At 34.9% G+C, this 17,719-nt stretch overlaps 1 non-coding gene across 1 annotated transcript; it reads right to left on the reverse strand.

Annotated features, from left to right (window-relative positions):
* Nucleotides 1-17,158: 17,158 nt before the first annotated feature.
* On the reverse strand, nucleotides 17,159-17,264 carry LOC131161047 (small nucleolar RNA R71). Its single transcript, XR_009138209.1, has one exon. It is a non-coding gene; the product is annotated as a small nucleolar RNA R71 (small nucleolar RNA).
* Nucleotides 17,265-17,719: the final 455 nt, after the last annotated feature.

Genomic DNA, 17,719 nt, shown 5'->3' on the forward strand with positions numbered 1-17,719 from the left:
TATGTGGTAGATAGGTTAATCATGCCCATGTGTGGACAGACTCCCCATCAGATATGAGTTGAGGAGGGCTGATCATACTGACGGAGTATAGTGGTTTATCGTCGTCGGCCAGCCAGGTTAGATCCCGCCTACGAGCCGCACAACCTTGTCATGAGGGGTTAAATCATGACACACAGTTATCCATCTAGGAAAGTTTTCAGTTATTATTATGTATGTACAGTTTCACGGAAATAAGGAATATATGTGTGTATATATATATATATATATATATTAAAAGTATTATGTATAGAAACTTAAAACACAGATATGTTAAGCAACATGGAAAAGGTGGTGATTTATATTATTTGTATTGTATTTACAGATTCAATTATACATGATTAAATAGAAACTAATTTTCATAGTATTGTAACTCATTTACCACACACTAGCAATATCATATTTCGTCTTTCTGAGTGTCGTCTCATCCCATTAAATTAATATTTTTCAGGTGAACTAGTTAGGCGAGTAGATCAGACTCGTAGGTAGAGGGGCTTCAGTACTGCCCTGTCAGTAGAGTGAGTATTTTTGGGAGTATTTCTATATAGCCCTAGCCCAATTGAGGGTATTTTGGGAAACAATCATATATGTATAGTTTGGGAACATTGTAGCTCTCTCGTATTGTACATATTTATATATATGGTGGTGGTTATGTAATTTTAGCTTCTTGCTGCTTAGGTGGATCATTAGTTTTTTTTTTTTAATGGAAGTATCAAAACAATGGAATTTCACAATAATTATTATTATAAAGAGGAAAAAAATAAAATAATAAACTTAGTTAATTTAGCAGGTCGTTACACTACTGTTGTGTGATAAATCTGTACATAGGAACTTCTGCTATACCTTGGGATCTGTATACCATGATATAACCCCTCATGATAGGGTTGTGTGGCCCGTAGGCTGGATTTACTCTGGTTGGCCTACCGGGTAAGTCAATATATATCTATACGTCTGCTAATCTAGCCCCCTGCAATCTCTTCGGGCAATCTCCAAAATCTAACATCCTCTAACCAACCAACTCAACCTAGCTCGCTAGGGAGACTGCAATCTCTCTTAGCTCGGTTAGACGAAATCCATATACTAGCTGAGTAATGTGGTTGCACTTTATTCTGTAAATAGCAACGGTACCGTGCTCTGCTATGTATATCTCTATCTGTAATTTCCACAGGGTTTTGATATCATGTAGTACTTTATACATATATAAATATATAATTATCTTGCTGTTTTTAACATGATTTCAAAAACAACCATAACACTATAAATATGGGCTGTAATATTTGAGATATCTGTCTGAAATATATAAATAATATCTGTCTATATCATCTATGATTTCTGTCTATACTATTTGTAATATCTGTATATAATATCTATATACTCTGTCTGTAATATTTATAAAATCTTTCTGTAATATCTGTACCATCTGTATGTAATATCTATAAAATATGTCTAAGTGTTATGGTTTAGAAATCATGTTATTCTGAGAAATACTGTAAGTATCATTCATTGCTAATAATCTGAAATATCTGAATATCTGTAGTATTATAAAATCAACATACTATACAGTAATAAACTCATGCCACACATTTGAGTAAACACAATCTCATGCTCAATTTTTGTAATTCTGCGATAAAGATAACATTCATAATTCTCTAGAAAAATAATCTGATTTGCATGCTTGTGCATAAACGTTCATAATATTCTGTATACATATTAAAAATCACTAGCATAGCATATTTCCCTTACCTTAAATCTGAAAAGCCTATACTAAATTCTAGCTCTATACCCGTAGAGTTCCCAGATCAACTTTCTGAAATCAACATCCCCCAGAACCAAACATCAGTATTTTTCTGTATACAACATTTCTTATAACTGTAGGGAAAGCAAATCCTGAATAAATTGCCTTACCCTGAAATTGGGATGAATTCCAAACTAACTTCTCCAACAATCAGCTCTGGAAGACTTGCAAAGAACTTTACTAGGAGCATCGTGGTGGCCTCAGATCTTCAATCCAGTGAGAAATGAAGCCAGGATCGAAGAGAGAAGGGGAGAGGGTTGTTAGAGAGAAAGAGATAGAGATAGAGAGAGAGAGAGAGAGAGAGAGAGAGAGAGAGAGAGAGAGAGAAAAGGGTTTCTTGTGCCAAGAATCTGCCAAAAATCCAAGTTTTAGCTATTTATAGAGCCGGATTCATCAATGAGACTCGTCACCTCATCAACGAGTCCTGTAGAAAGTTCGTCAAAGAACCTGCACTGTGACGACGTGCTTAATTTTCACATTTTTTTTATATATATAATATCACAAAGCTCAGCAGATCATAATCCACCTGGACCTGTGGGTATGAGGGATACATCAGAAACACATCACGGAAGCCTATGCAGCAGGAAACATAAATCATAAACACCTCATTATACCATACATCACAATACCAAAGTTACTACAATCACTGTATATATATGTACACAATACACAACCCAAAAGATATATAAGGCCATGCCACAAAATACATCCGACCCTATCAAAACACTTACCCTTCTGGAAGGGTAGACCCACCGTACTAGACTAGCGGGGCTCTACCCGCTCTCCTATCAGAGGCTCCTGAAATGTTTGTAAAATTTTGGGGCGAGACACCTCTCAGTAAGGGAAATAAACTAACACAAATGTGTGGCAACATGGACATTTCTGTGATATACATATAGTCATAAACGTAACCAGTAAAACTGTATATACATCATTTCTAGGAAAACAAGTATAATTAAACATGGTAGAACATAATGGTTTCCATAGCATAATTCATCTCATATAAATAATAATAAGAAAACAATCCTAGTAGGTTAGCTGGCTGTTATCATGTATTACCCCCACATGACTGGGTTGTGTGGCCTGAAGGTGGGGCCTAACAATGGTGGGCCGACCACTGCCAAGTCAAAAGTACAATTTGTAAGTCTGATGGGTCTGCCTGACCTGGTCCGTACACCAAGGGCACTCACACACTTCTTAAAAATCACATCGACCATCCAGTTTCACATCTCTCCATATAGCAGCGTTAACACAAATATCATGATTATGATGACCATGGACACATAATAATGATACCGTGCAAGTGCTAGCCTAGACCATGCCAACCAGGTTCTGATATCATATAACATATACTGAAACTGTGATACATGGATATTTCATTTCATTAATTATCAAATCAATCATATCATTTTGCATATATACGTATATCATGAAAATCATCACCCCGTATGCCGGTATTTCACATTTTACTATAGCTCGACCCACACGTCGACAAATCATATCCATAGCACAGCCCATATGCTAGAAAATCATTTCCATAGCTCAGCCCGTACATCGAAAAACATATCCATAGCTCATCATATCCATAGCATGGCTTGTACGCCGACAAATCATACACATAGCTCAGTCTATACGCCGGCAAACATATCAAAATTTCAGCCCGTACGCCGGTTTTCCATTATAAAAATCCGTATCATTAACACATTCCCAGAAAACAGTTTTCCATTATAATTTCTACTCATGCCACACTAAACAGGTTTTTCGTATATTTAACATACCATCATTTTCAGTAGTATTTCCCAAATATAAAGCATATATAAATATATTTATTTTCCTGAAATCAAATGCTATAACAATATAAATACTTTTCATAAAATACTAGCTTAATTTATCCCCTTACCTGATTCTTGAAAAGCCCCTAAATCAAACACTCTTGCACCCGCAGGGTTCCCAGTTCAACACTCTAAAAGCAACATTCCCCATAACTAAAGTTCAGTATTTTTACGTGTACTACACTTTCTACAACTGTCAAAAAGTCAAATATTAAGTAGAAAGCCTTACCCTAGATTTGGGATGGTTTCCAACTCAGCCCCACCGATGATCCGCTTTGGCAGACTTGCAAAGAACTTTTTCGGGAGCGTCATGGTGGCTTCAGATCGTCAAATCGGTAGAAATTTGGCCCAAAAACGTAGAGAGAAGGAGGAGAAACTGAATGATGAGAGAGAGAGAGAGATTCAGCGTAGAAAATGAACTGAAAAATCACGTTTAACCTTATATATACTACAGGATTCGTCGACGAGTCACGTCACTTCATCGACGAGTTCTGTAGAAAGTTCATCGACGAACTTCAATCCTTGTCGAAGAATTTTAGTCTTCCATAAATCCTCTCTCAGTATCTTCTCGTCGACGAGATGGAACTTTGTCGATGAGATCCTGAAGAACCCTCGTCGACGAAACCCCTGTGTTCGTCGACGAGGCCTGGAAAATTTCTTGGGATTATCCCATCCAAAATGCAACGTCGTCGATTGCCTCCTTCTGTTCCTATTTCTATTTCCCTTTCTTTTTATTATTTAAATACCATTATTCTTTGGGTCGTTACATGCACCCTCGTTGACGAGTTTTAGTCTGCCTTAAACCCTCTCTCGGTATCTTCTCGTTGACGAAACAGGTATTCGTTGACGAGATCCTGAAGAACCCTTGTGGACGAAACCCTTGTGTTCATCAACGAGGCCTTCAAGATTTTATTGGGTTATTACATGCATGGAGTTCAAGTATTTTATTCCTCTATTGGCTAGGAGGTATTCCTTCCAATGAAATGGTTGACCCATTTCCATTGTTGCTTAAACTATGTGTGGGAGTGGCCAATGCAATATTTTCTGAGAGGTTGATGTTGTCATCTAATCCTTCATCATCTATAGGACTGTCGTATTTTGTCCTGTGGGTGAATGGCTGGGTCATCATTATAGGCTTTGGAAGTTGAATCTCTTCTTAAAAGGAATCATCATTTTTCATGATGACAAGTGATGATTTTGGTGCTTCTTTTGGATGTAGTGGATCAGCCATCTCAATAAGGAGTTTGGAGATAGGATTATCCTTTTCTAGAACCCCAATTTGTGGTTCTCGATCTAGATCACTTGATTCTCCAAATTTTTGCTTATCCTTCTTGTTTTGAGCAGTGGAGAAAGCCATTGATTCAACTCTATGGGTTTGCACTGGCTTTTGAGTATGTTGCCTCTTTTTGAGATGGAGAAAAGAGTCACTACCTCTAAAAGATGCTTGCATTGATATTGGTTGAAATGTTGGTCAAGGAAAGCTGAAAGCCAAAGTAGATGGAAGGAAGAGAAGGTAAATCCTTGCCTGTCTATGTTATTGCTGCTGGCTATGCTTGAGATAATTTAGCTGGGCCTTGAGATGCTGCATTTCTGCTTCTTTCTTTTTGAAAGCTAGAGATAATGTTGACATATGCTCAATTATTTGCATTAGCTCCTCATGCAATCACTGGATATGGTTCTGATATTTATCGATGAGGATGGATGTGATATCAAACTTGTTTTCGACATTGTTGGCCAGCTATCTCTGGTCATCCATAATTTGCTGAAGCATTTTGTTCTGGGCTATGGAATTTTCTGACTGCCAATTGAGAGTTGCTTTCGTTGGAGATACCTACTTGGTAGATCCGTCTGAGTTGATAACAACTGGATCCTTAATCTTCCAGGAGTGCTTTGTACAACATCGCACATTTTCTTACTTTAATGGAGGGAAATCACCATCATAGCTCGAAGGTTTGAGCATGTTAATATGGGGAAATTTATCATCTTTTGTATTTTTTTCCCTTGTATTTGACATAGTAATCAAATTTCCCGGATGGTTCTTCTAACAAGTCAACTTCTGGATTTCCGTCGTCATATCTCTTTTTAAGTTTTTGCTAGGACTTGTTCTTCTTTTTCTTACCTCTAACTTCTTCTTCATTAGACCACTTGTACACTAGATCATTAAGACATTCATCATACGTACAATCAATGTCAAACCACTTATGACCAAATTTGGTCATAGATTTGTCGATTGGAAAACCGTCTCCCTTGAAGTATGGGATAGGGACCTAAGATCCTAGAGAAGTTGGATCAATCAAGTTGACAGAGGTAGCTGATGGTTTGATCATGATCTTCTGGTCTTTCGGAAGTGGTGATGAACTTGGATGCGGTTGAATCATCATGGTAGAAAAAACATGCCTAGGAGATGCTTTTTGTTGATGATTCCCAATCCTTTGGGAAAGAGATATGAACATCACCATTTTTCATAGTTTGGTAGATCGGATCATGGAGGATGATCGGCTTAGGGATTTGGTGAAGCTGCTCATACTTCGTTACCCAAGATTCTGGGAGAAGTTTTAGGAGTTCTTTTCTAGGTAGTTGCCTTGGGATGTGGACATGGCTCGAGACAAGAGAAGTATTATAATTTTTGAAATCAAGGGAAAAAGTACAAAAGATGATAAATTTCCCTAGATTAACATGCTCAGACCTTTGAGCTATGATGGTGAATTCGGGTCTTTTATTAAGTCTAATAATACAATATCATTAACAACATTAGTTTTTCTATATGCTTCAACAACATTTAGTGAATTCTTCTCTTGAATAAGTTTTGCAGTGACATCTAATTTCTTCTTAATACCTTCAAGCTCATCACAACACAAACATTGATTTTCCCAATTAACATTTTGAAATTGTGGTGTTAGGAAGCTGGCACTATATAGTGCCTAAACCCACATACAGGAAGTTTTCTCGAGGTCACCCTATCAACTTTCCTCTCTTACAAAGGATATGGACGAATCCATTAAAATATTTTTAGATGAGGATTTAATTCAATTCTATGTGCTAATCCCTCAAGGCTTTCTATTGTTTATTTTAGCTTTGTAGCAGACTTATCTTACAAGCAATCAATATTTATATATTAACTTATAATGAGATTTAGAAGGTCACACTACAAATCAAGGGTCTCATTATGGGAAAACATGGATGCGACAAGTCAATCCTAGGCAAGTACAAGAGTAAAAACTATGATTATATATACATTCATAGGACATTGCATCACAGTCACAATTTGTTTCTCAATTTTTGAGTGCCAAGCATCTTTTAAGGTATGACATGGATATGATTGGTTATAGAAATGGTGAATTTGAATGGAAATGGGTTATTATACCAACCATCATCGGAGCTAAGGGCATGAATGCCTTATTGCACAATGGAAGAGATTGCTTTTATTATTATTATTATTATTATTATTATTATTATTATTATTATTATTATTATTACGGTCATAAAAATGCATTGTCATGTCTTCTTCTACATCTGATGGAAGAAACTACTCTTCTTCGTTTGAGAACACTTTAGAAATGTAAGTAAACATATATGTCTGAATGCTATCATTTTGATTTTTGAAATTTTTAATTTTAATAATTTTAACCGATTAATGGTTTTTTAGTTGTTTTTTTAGTCTATAGCTAATAAAATTATTTCTAGTAGAGGTTAGGTTAAGTTTGTTAAATAGAATAAGTAGAGGACATAATAATTGTTATGAAGGTTTCCATTACCGATGTTAAAAAAATAGATTCTAAATAAATAATTGACTATGTAAAAATTTCTACTATTTTAAATAAAATAAATTGAAATAATGTGAGAAATGATATTATAAATTTTTTTTCTTATGCATCCGATGGGATAGATTACTCTTCTTCGCTTGAGAACACTCTAGAAATATAAGTAAACATATATGTCTGAATGCTATCATTTTGATTTTTGAAAATTTGAAATTTAATAATTTTAACCATTAATGGTTTTTTTAGTCTACAGCTAAAAAAACTATTCCTAGTAGAGGTTAGGTTAAGTTTATTAAATAGAATAAGTAGAGGATATAATAATTATTGTGTAAGGTTTCCATAATCGATTTAAAAAAAAATTTTCAATAAATAATTGACCCTGCAAAAATTTCTACTATTTGAAATAAAATAAATTAAAATAATGTAAGAAATGATATTATAAAATTTAAGAATTTTTTTGGTAATATAAGGAGGGACTAACCCCAAGAGTAGGATTAAAAAAATAAACAAGCAACAAATAATAAGGAAAAGAAGACATTTTATTGACGCTAGAAATTTCAAAATTTGAAATATTTACATATCGTCTGATAAGTACACAACTTTTGTACTCAAATTTGATTTAAAAAGATTTAACGTATTTATTTTGCAAATTATTATATTCTTGCCACTTGTTTCATTATGTGAATTAGTTGTAGGTTTGGACTTTTAAAGTTATTTTTCACATATGATTAAATATTTTGATCAATAAGACATTAACTAAACAAACTTAAACATCATTTTAAAGCTTATTTAACTCAACTTAGTTGAACTTGGAAATAAGCTCTTTCATAGTTGATTAGAATGGTTCACTCAAGTGGTAAGAGCGAAATTGGACTTTAGTGACCTCAAAGTTTTGATTCAATTTCCCACTTGTACTTTGCCTAATGAATTACTAAGGATGCGTCAATAAGCAGATGACAATATTTCCTTCTCCTCAGTTTGGTGCCACTTGGATGGATCTGAATGGCATATCCAAGTTGGAGTTCCGGGTCATAATATATATATATATATATATATATATATATATATATATATATATAATGGTTAATATGATTTTGTTAAGGACACGCATTTGTTTCATGCAACTAGATAAATTTATCACAACGACATCAAATTAATTTGAAAATGTACAAATAACGAAAAAAATCTAATATGTTAACATTAATTTTGTTAGATTTCTTTTTCTCATAATATTTTATAAATTATTCGCATTTTATAGTTTTATTTACAATATATAAATTTATTAATTTTATGTAAAAATAAATAATTTATTTAATAAATTAAAGTTTGGTAAGAATTTAATTAGTAAGTTTGAACTATAAAATGATGTGCATATCTAGACTTGGTGCTGCATGCTCTTTTATGCCATATTCATCATCCACCTAAAGCTTTGTCACACTGCATTACAATTTTCGTATTACAACCCTAGATGGGTATGTGATTTGAGAATAACCGTAATGTGAGAATTTAGCAATGCTTAGAGCAATGAATCTTGATTATAAGGAAGTGAAAGTTAAAAAGCCACCTTAATATCTTGGGGGATTGATGAGAAAATGAGAAAATCATGTAGAGGAGTCGAACAAACTTTATGAATAGTGCATCCGCTTAGGTACTCCACTTGTCCATCGTTGGTCATTACAAATAAATCGTCTTGTGGTGCTTGATAGTAAGGTAGCCCTATGAAGACTTATAGAGGAGAACCATCGCATGCTTTTATGATGTAATCAATATTTCATGCTACAAATGGCATGTGAACTAGTGTCCACGATGAGAAGACAACTAATTGTAATTGAGGCATGGAATGTGCTTAGGGATTGTCACTATTCGTCGGAATATGAAATGTGTGACGAGAATTAGAGCTACTTTAGATGAAGTGCACGCTCTCATGGTTACTCTTTTGTTACTTCATATGTACCTGTTAAATGTTAGATTCTTTGTCCGGCTTGTTTCCTTAAAGTTATCCTTTATTTTAATTTTATTATTTTATTTGTTAATCTTAGTTCTCACTTCATTTTACTTGCGTAACTTGAATTGAGTTTAATTTTTCTTTTAAAATTTTTTATACATCATACATTGCATTAATTATATGAAGCATAGGTTTAATAATTATAAGTGAATATAACGAATTTAAAATGAACAAGTCAAAATATGGTCATCTTCATATCACACCAATAACAAACCAAATCCTTATGTTTGATTAATTAAAATAAAAATATGTACACACACACACACACACACACACACACACACACAATGTAACGACCCGCTTAATTTACTACATAATTAACCATATTAATTATCATTAATTTAAAACATAACAAAGTCAACCCGACCCATGGGTAACGGGGACACACCTATCATACACAGTGGAAACCTAAGCAGCAGAAAATATAAATTTCAACCACTCAACCATAAAACACAATATACTAGAGTACCTACATTCCATCATATACTGTTTAAATATACAATCCTCAAAGTCACCAAAAGATAAACCTAGGAACTAATACCAAAAACCAGTTGATCTTAACTCAAAACTTACCCTCCTAGCGGGGTAGTAATACTGCCTCAATGGCAGGCTCGGTCCGCCTATCTTTTTGGTTTCTCTGAAATGGTTTAAGTTAGGGTAAGACATCTCTTAGTAAGGGAAATAAACTAAATATAGTTGTGTGACAACATGAATATTTGCGTGTTTAATAATAAATATACAGTACATGTCATATGCTTGAAAACATTGATAATATCATAACTAAGTAAACATATAATTTCAAAGTTATACTGAATCATACTGTTTATAAAATTATCTGATATAACTAGTAATTTTGAAATTTAACCAGGATAAATAACTAGCTGATGTCTTGTATGATCCCATGACGGGTTGTGCAACCAGAAGGCGGGACCCGACAATGGCTGGCCGACCACTGTTGAGTAAAAAATGTCTGTAAGTACGATGGACCTACTACACCTTGGTCCGGATTGCAAGGTGGGCGTCTACAACTCTACATTGAAAACCACATCGACTATCCTTCTCCCACCCCCTCTACTAGCAGGGGCGGTTAGTACAAGTCTAAACTGAACTGAACTGTATAACTACGGTATCATGCTACTGAAATTGATTTGAACTATCATCTGAGTTCTTATAACATATAGTACATGATAATATACTGTTTAACGTAAATATATTGATAGCATTTTCTGATTTCTGTAATAACATAAATAAATACGGCCTTGTGCCGAATATATTCATAATTGCGGCCTTACACCGAAAACATGCATAATCCACGACTTTGCGCCAACTATCAATCACGACCTTGCACCAAACATAGCATACATACTAATATGAGTAAATGTATTATTTATCATGCATTCTGAAATCATAATATACTGCATTATCCTGTTATTCCTGAAAATCACTGAAGCATGCTTTAACTGTAAAATTGACTTAACATAATACGATATGCGTAAAATAATATTCATGCCACACAATGCTAAATAAAATCATACATTCTGTTCTGAAATCATATTTCTTGACATTTCATATTAAAATATACATTCCTGTATAACAATAGTATTTTCTCAAATATACATTTTCTCAATAATACCCATATATAATACATGCTTTATGAACATAAATCTGCTATTAAAAATAATAATTTTCATGAAAAATTACTGCTTTAGTTTATTCCCTTACCTGACTACTGAAAAGCCCCTACAGTGCCTTGTCCTACACCCGTAGGGTTTCCCGTTCAACACCCTGAAAACAATATCTCCATGAACAAAATTTCAGTATCTCTTCGAGTACTACATTTTCTATAACTGTAGGAAAGGCAAATACTTAACATAAAACCTTATCCTGAATTTGGGATGAAATCCAAGTCACCCCTACCAATGATCCACTCCAGTAGACTTGAAGAGAACTTCCCCAAGAGTGTCGTGGTGTCCTCGGATTGTCGAACCGGTAAGTATCTGGCCCAAAATATTAGAGAGAAGGGGGAAGGGATGAACAAGAGAGAGAGAGAGTTTTTGCGCGTAATTCTATAGAAAAATTTGAGTTTAGGCTATTTATACACTGGCACTCGTCGACGAGCCACGTCACTTCGTCGACGAGGCCACGAAGGAAGTTCATCGACGAGGACCTGTTGTGATCCCCTTTTTAATTTTTTTGTCTCCCTCTTTATTATTTAATCATTATAATTTCTTCGAGTCTCTACACACACACACACACAACGAAAGAATAGAACAAAAAAGAATGTGGTTGTCTCTTCTCTTTGTGCAGTTGCATGCATGGTTGATGTGTTGCATCTCTAGCCCCGTCATTGTACATTGCTATTGTAAAGACCCAGAAAAATGATAATAATAATAATAAAATAATATGGAAAAAGGGGAGATCAGTTTGGTGTAGGACCAAACTGTTGACGATTTGGTGAGCTCTGAGAAAATCGTTGATGGTTTTGTGTTACTGAGGCCTAGTAAGTATGAAACGGTAAAATTTGGTTTGTTTAAAAACTAAACAGTTGACAGTTTCAAGAAAATTGTCGATGGTTTTGGCTGGAATAGTTATAAATAGGATTCTAAAATATTTTCCTTTAGAAAATTTTTAACTCTCTCTCACTCTCTCACTAAGCTACGTCTCACTCTCTCTCTCCTTCATTTCTCACCCAAATTCAGACTCAATTGACGATTAGACGCCATTACGGGATCCTAACTTCCATTCTCATCATTTTAATCAGAGCAGATTTGTGGTTTGGGGATCCTAGGCACCACTCCAAAGTTAAGATATGAAAAATGAATTATATTTGTTGTTTTAGAAATTAACAGGTTAATAGGAGCGTGTGAGCCTAGGGATGTTAGGTTAGTAATTATTCCGAGATTTAGCTAATTAAACTAAAATATATGATTACATGATTTTGTGCTCCGAACGCCGCAAACTTCGGTTTAGGGTCCTTGCAAGCACATTCTTAGTAAACAAGTAAGGGAAATAAATTATGTCAAAATTTTTGGAAATTCACTGATAAATTTAAAGCATGAGAATATGAAAATATTGTATATGATTTTTGACTTATCAGACATATGAAAATAATGGTTTTGGATTATCATATTTTTTTTCTAGGCATTTATTATATTATGAAATATTACTTAAAATTTGTGTCGTATGAGAAATGGTTTTGTTATTGTACAATAATTATGTGGGAATATTTTATGATGAAATGTGAATTATACTAGTTTATGGGAAATATTGAAAATATGAAAAATATTGTGAAATGATGAAATATGATTTTATATTAGAATATGTGATGATAGTTTTATACCGAAATATAGATATGATATTTTTGATACTGAGATATGTGATGACGGTATTATACCGGGAAATGAAATAACAGAAATGACAATTTTTATATTGAGATGTGGAAATGAGAACCCTGATGGACTAGTGATGTACATGAGAGTACGGTACCGTTGCTAGTGAATGAGTTAGTGCAACCACGCTACTCGGGGAGAGTGTTAGTATTGGAAGTCAATTGGGCCTGCGGAGAGATGTTGACCGCTCTAGGCTCCAAACCAAGCTGCTGTGGGCCAATCGTAGTACAGACGCATATAGTTTGACTTAACCTGGTAGGCCAACCATGGTTAAGTCCCGCCTTCAAGCGCACAACTCGGTCATGTGGGGTTATTACATGACAGAAATATAAGAGTGTCCACTCAGGTTGGTTCCTCATTACAAACATGATGATTCAACATTAACAAACATGTTATGTTTTGTACATAGAGAAACTTATTGAGCATAAGCATTTTTGAGAAAAATGTATAATTGCAAATATATATATGAGTACAATTTTCATGATTTCTTAGTTAAATTAATTATTAAATAAATGTGTTATGATGCATTAAAACTCATGTTGCCACACACTGACAATAATTTATTCCTTCTTACTGAGAGGTGTCTCACCCCAAGAATCTTAAACATTTCAGGAAATCTAAACAGCCAAGCTGAGCGAGCTCCGAGGTAGAGGAAGCCTAGTTAGTTTAGGGTATGTGTTTTGGAATTGGGGATATGTTGGTATAACCATTAGGATATTTTATGGATTTTTGGGGGTTGATATGTATATTTATGGAGACTTTAGAACTCTGGTATTGTATGTTGGGATTATGTGTGTCATGTTTTCCGCTTCATTAATAGGATGTATTTGTGGACAGGTGTATCCCCGGTACCCAACTTTGGGTCCTAGTTGACTTTCTTGATATTATTATGGTATCAGAGTATTTTTATAGTAGAATTTACAGAGTCGTTACAAGTTTGGTATTAGAGCCTAGGTTGCTAGGTTTCGTAGACTTCAACGAATAGCAATACCAGAGTATAAGAATGGATCTTGATGAGGGTAGAAAATAAGTAGATTAGGAATCTAGCAAGTCATTATTGGAAGGTAAATAGAATCTTGGGTTTTGGTTTTGAAGCTTGGAAGTAGGAATTAATTGACGGTCTTCTGTGATTTTCTTGAGACAACGGTTTTAGGAAAATTACGGCAAACCATTAATGATCTTTGTTTCTGAGCGGAGAGACTAGAATTTGAGACGTTAGTTTGTTAGATTGGTCAAAATTTTTGTGGATTAGAGGTTTGGTCCTAGAAATAGTTAAGTGTATACTTAAGAAAAGGGCTAGTGAAGGTTTTTGGGCCAAACAACAGATGGTTTTGTGTGGCTAGTGCAAACCGTCGACAATTTCCTCAAAACAGGCTCTTAGGATCTCAGTTTTTCGTCAACAGTTTCAAAGATCTCAGAAAAATTGTTGATGGTTTTGTGTCTGAGTTGCGTATTAATGCTTATATTGAAGATGTAAAATGTTAAATTGTTTCTTAGTTAGATAATAGTACCCGTCACATTATGATATTAAAATTCTAAGACCTTTTCTATCCTATTTTCAAGATAAACCCCGAAAATAATAACGCGAATGTTGGAGGTAATAACCATGTGGGGGCTTTCTACTTAGGTGCCAATGACTCATATCAAGTCTTGTGTAGCATGGCTCAGCAGGTTATGGAGGAGATAACATGAAGTTCCAGGGAGCAGGGTTGGCCTGCTAGTAGACCAGGGCTGCACCATAGAGCAGTTCACCTAGTTGAATCCCCCAATTTTTACAAGAAGTGCTGACCCAATTATTGCAGAGAATTGGATACAAGAGATTAAGAAAATCCTAACAATATTGCATTACTGATTACGCGCTTAAATTGCATAATTAAGTGCTTTAATTCATGCATTGGGAATCCTATTTTGTATTTAAATGCCTAATTACTTTCAATATTTTAACATTATGTTCTATTTATAATATTTGAGTTTTATTAAGTAATTTATGAAATTTTGGTATTTTTTCTTATAGGGCAACTATCGGAAGCCAAAAACCGACAATACTTTTTAATCTGTGCGTAACTCTCTCATCCAACCTCCGATTCAAATTATTCAAGATGCCATAGAAAGATAAGAAAATGGTCTACAATTTTCATGTTTTGCATTTTGCGAAATAATGGATGCATCAAGATCGAAATCAGACGTGAAGTTAGCATATGCCGTTTTATGGATTATTTCGACAATTCTTCGTAATCTTGGCATAACTTTCTCATCCCAGCTCCGATCAAGACGATTCAAAATTTTGGGAAAATATAAAAAAGAGTTCTACATCTTTTATGTTTTAAGCTTTGAGAGTTACGAGCTGTAAGAGGGTAGAAAGTGGGCTTGAAAGAGGAGGGCAGTTCATGTACCTTTGAAAAAAAAGGAAAAAAAATTAAAAAATGAGATGTGACCCAGCCATGCAGCCGGGTCATCTCAGAAGGGTGAGGTGCTGGGTACATAGAAAGGAAAGACAAAAGAATGGAAAGAAAAAAAGAAAGGAAAGAAAAGCAAAGAAAGAAAGGACAAAAGGAAAGGAATGGAAAAGTCAAAGAGGAGGGTTTCCTTGTGGAGAGAGCCGTGTGCAAGAAGAGAGGAGGGGGGCCAGTGTGCGCTGGGACAGCAGAGAAGGCCGCACCATAAAAAAAGAAGAAGAAAGGATTGATTTTTCTTGGTTAGACACACAAGGGAGGCCAAAACACAGAGAGTTTCTTGGAAAAATTATTTTTTGGGAGTTTTCTTGTGGTTTTCTTTTGGGGGTGCTGCGAAGATACACACAAAGCCAGCAAAGGAGAGTTGGAAGCATGCAAAAATAATATCTTTTTAGAATCGGAAGGTGGCGAACAACAGTGGTGTTTGGGGTGTTTGTGACGCGCGACGGCGGTGCGGCGAGTGTTGATCTTTTCCGTACGCTCCAAATTAAAGAAAATATGGTGAAATCTGTTATGTTGAATTTAATTTTCAGAATGAACTAAATTTTTTTGAATTTTAGGAAAACGATGTAGTCAGTTTCGAACTATGCTTGCTCTTTAATGCTAATCTGAAGTAGTTTTCATTAATGTTTGTTTGAGTTATTCTGTGCCTAATACTTTTAATTAACCGGCCATTAATTAAATGATTTTAGTCTTGTGATTTGCTACCGAAAGGGGGCATTATAGGATAGATCTTGGATAATTCAGCGTAGGTAAATATAGAGATCGAAATACTTGTATGAACTTACGTAGCATTAAAAATCGAGGGTTTTACTGCGTTCTTGCGTTATTAATTTGCATACTCTTATGTTAAATAATAAACAAGAATAGGTTCTGATTGACTATCGAAAGAGGCTTTTGGAAAAATTGGTGATTTGCTAACAAACATAGAAAACGAAGTTGAATTAGCTAAATGAGTAAACCATAGTGAGAAACTAGGTGAAATCGGTTTCCTAGAAGTTTTCACCATCATCAATTTGACACGCGGTATCCAGTTTTAAATTCTCTTGAATAGTTTATTTAAAGTAGTTTTGTTTAAATTTTGCAGTCTAAAATTATTAATTTTTCTAAATAAAATCAAGGTTAATAAAATTTCGGTACTTAATAAAATTAAGACATCAATCCCTGAGGACGATACTCTACACATCATTATATTATAAAACTACGATATTGTGCACTTGTAGTTTGCACCGGTCAAGTTTTTGGCGCCGTTGCCGGGGATTGAGTTTTTATTATTTTTGCCAATATCGATACAAAGTAATCTTGGTTTTAATTTCGAATTTTTTTTTATATTTTTATTTATTTATTTTCTTTATTTTATTTTATTATTATTTTTTTGTATTTTTGGTGTGTTTTTTATGTTGGATGCGTAGTGCTAGAACATGTGCCATTATTCCTTTTGATCCAGAGATTGAAAGAATGCTTAGAGCACTAAGGAAAAAGAGGGTATTAGCCATGGAGAATGGACAAGATAATGTACAGCCACGCGCCCTGAAGGATTATGTGTGACCAGTTGTGAATGACAATTATTCAGGTATCAGACGCCAGCCCATTAATGCCAACAATTTTGAGCTCAAACCCGCATTAATTAGCATGGTGCAATAGGCCCAATTTAGTGGATCGCCACTTGATGATCCTAATATCCATCTGGCGATGTTTTTGGAGATTTGTGATACTGTGAAGATCAATGGTGTTACTGAAGACACCATTAGACTGAGATTATTCCCTTTCTCTTTGAGGGACAAAGCAAGAGGTTGGCTACAGTTGCTACAACCTTGGAGTATTACTAGTTGGTAGGACATGGCAGAAAAATTTCTAGCTAAATTCTTTCCACCTGCAAAACAGCTCAATTCAGGAGTGAGATTGGTCAATTCAAGCAGCATGATTTTGAATCACTCTATGAAGCATGGGAAAGGTATAAAGATTTGATTCGACGCTGCCCACAACATGGATTGCCGGATTGGTTGCAAATTCATATGTTCTATAATGGGTTAAATAGGCAAACGCGGACTTTAGTTGATGCCGCATATGGGGGAACTTTGATGTCAAAGATACCTGAGGGTGCTACTACTCTTTTGGAAGAAATGGCCTCAAATAACTATCAATGGCCAACTGAAAGAGCTATGGTTAAGAAAGTTTCTGGAATTCATGAATTGGAGCCGTTTGCTGCACTTTCAACTCAAGTTGCTTCTTTGTCTCATCAGATTTCATCTTTGACAACCCAGAGGATACCACAAGGTGCAGAATATGTGGCAGCGACAAGTAGGACAGATTCGAGTATTGGAGCGAGTCAAGAACAGGTTCAATACATCAATAATCGGAACTACAATTATCGTGGTGATCCTTTGCCACAATATTACCATTCAGGGCTTCGAAATCATGAGAATTTGTCTTAGGGAAATACAAGGA

The sequence above is a fragment of the Malania oleifera genome, chromosome 7 (assembly GCF_029873635.1).
Source record: "Malania oleifera isolate guangnan ecotype guangnan chromosome 7, ASM2987363v1, whole genome shotgun sequence".
Lineage (NCBI taxonomy): Eukaryota > Viridiplantae > Streptophyta > Magnoliopsida > Santalales > Ximeniaceae > Malania > Malania oleifera.